The following is a 2,676-nucleotide window of genomic DNA, read 5'->3' as shown; positions in this document are numbered from 1 at the left end:
TGTAATCGTTTTCTTCTGTTTGATTTGAAAACCCTAAAATTATACAAAGCAGAGGCCAGCGACGCACACGAAAGAGAGAGAAACTGAAACTGAAACTGAAATCTAATAGTTAATTTCATTGCATATAAATACCAAAGGGTATTCTTGGTATTATTAAAATTCGTAATAATTATTTATGGGCCAGATCTGAAGAAAATTTGATTTTTTGGGCCTAGCAATATCATTTTCCTAAAGTATGGAGTTGACAATGAATGATCCATTTAATGGGGCTTCTATATGTTGAACTCATATAGTAGGGGGGTCTAGTATTTTTCACTTTTGACTTTTGAGGATTAACATGAGCGAAGTGAGACAACTTCAAATCAAATACAATGGTGATAGGTTTCTTGAATCACGAGGTAGTCCTCCTTGGCATGTATTTAAACCTAGGCCAATATTCCTAACATAAAGCTGAATGCCATGCAAGAACAGGGGGACCATGCAACTACGGTAAAAACTCACCTTTTTCCTTATTGTGTTTGCAACTATTGTAGTATTTATTTACAATTGGTTTATTTGCATCATTTAGACTTAAGATTTAGTTGCGGCTTTACTTTCTTGAATACTCGTTATCATTGTATCAACATGAGGGTGATAGCGTGGAACTGCCAAGGTTTTGTTTGCAAAAAAACTAGGGATCACCTTAGAGATCTTATGCACAAATATGACCCAAACATTATTTTCTTATCAGAGGCCAAGTCAGGAGAAGATAAAATGAGAAAGTTTATTAGATCGTATAAGTTTCCAAATTGTAATCTGATTCCTTCTAGGGGTTTAGCTGGAGGTTTAATCCTTTTCTGGAAAGATGGATTTCATTTTAGTATTGTCAATTCGGAATCTTGGATTATAAATTGTTTGGTGCAGGATGATCCAAGTAAACCAGAATGGGTCCTTATTTGTATGTATGAGTCTCCTTACCTTAACCACAAAGAAAAACAACGGACCTATATCAAAATTTTAAGCCAGGGTATTCAACAACCGTGGGTCATCATTAGCGATCTGAACTTGGTGTTTCCAAATGAAAGTAGAAAATCCATTGGCAGTACTTCCTCTTATACTTCTTATTCTACTACTTCTTCAAGGGATTCTTACTTCATTGATATAATTCATGAGGCGGGTATAGAAGACATGGGTTATACAGGAAGATCATTTACTTGGTCTTCAAATATTCATGGTACTGGCATTTGCAGATCAAGACTAGACAGGGCTGTCACAAATGGAGATCTTGTCATTCATTTCCCAGATGCCAAGCTATTTCATTTACCGCAATTGGGGTCTGATTATTACCAATCATGTTGGATAATATTGCTTCAAATGGAGATAGAAAACGCAATTGAAAGTACTTTCAGTGCTATGAGTAGGATGAGACCCTAAAAAATGAGATCGTTTCAGCTTGGAATCATCATTTAATGGGTCCCGTGCTTATCAGTTCTCACGGCGTCTTATTGTTACCAGGAATTTGTGTATAAAAGTGGAACATGGACAAATTTGGAAATATCCAGAGCAATATATTTCTTCTTCATCAACAGATGGAAGCTATAAAGGGTGTCACTCAAGATAATAATACCACCAACCAAGTACATCAACTAGAGAATCAAATTGAACACTCGCATCAAGTTCAAAATGAATATTGGGGACAGAAAGTTAGGGATGAGTATTATTTGGATATGAATAGCAATACGAAGTACCATCATGCAAATGCAAATAAGAGGAGATCGAGAAACAATATTGTTGCTCTAAAGGATGGAAATGGGAATTGGTGTACAACAAGAAGAGACTTGGAGAATTTACTTACAGATTACTATGGCTCGTTATACACTACCAGTTCACCATTGAAAAATGAAAAAATCCTTCAGTGCATTCCCCAAGTTATAACTGATGTAGACATCATAGAACTTATGAAGATACCAGATGGTGATGAGGTTCTAAGATCTTTAAAAGGAATGAAGTATTGGAAGGCACCCGGACTAGATGGGTTTCCACCGAGATTCTTTAAAACCCATTGGGATATAATAGGTTCTGATGTGGTGGATATGGTTCAACATTTCTTCTGTACAGGTTACAAGCTGAAATGTTTAAATGCCACTAATATTACTCTTGTACCAAAAACAAAAAACAAAAAATTCCCCTCTGATCTGCGCCCTATTGCTTTGTGTAACACAAACTACAAGATTATCTCTAAGATATTGTCTACCAGGATGAAAAAGCTAATGAGTAAAATTGTTAGAGCACTGCTCGGTCAAACTCGCATGCGTTGCTATCTCAAGCATGTTTGTCAATGTTAGTGATCAAAACTATAAGTCTTGATTTCTAGTCTCTTATAGATAAGTCTCGGACTAGGATAGTAAGTGTAGTTGAGCTCAAGGACTTCATGACGATTCATCATACAAGTAGAATATCTACTCAAGTAACCGGTGGAACTTCTCGACAAAAAGGTATGTGGAGACTTGAACTTAACTGTCACTCAAAAGTCTATCTATTCTATCTCCTACTCTTTGAGACAAAATTCGTATGCTATATGTATAGACTAGATCATACACATTTGGTATTTCGAGCCGAGTATACCCCGCCTATCTATATCTCGAAATATGTGTTGGTAAGCTTTTCGCTTCGACCAAGTTTATCTTTACCTAGTGA

This window comes from Papaver somniferum, chromosome 9 (genome assembly GCF_003573695.1).
Source record: "Papaver somniferum cultivar HN1 chromosome 9, ASM357369v1, whole genome shotgun sequence".
Taxonomy (NCBI): domain Eukaryota; kingdom Viridiplantae; phylum Streptophyta; class Magnoliopsida; order Ranunculales; family Papaveraceae; genus Papaver; species Papaver somniferum.
The sequence above is the reverse complement of the archived record's forward strand: the minus strand, read 5'-3'. Positions refer to the sequence as shown.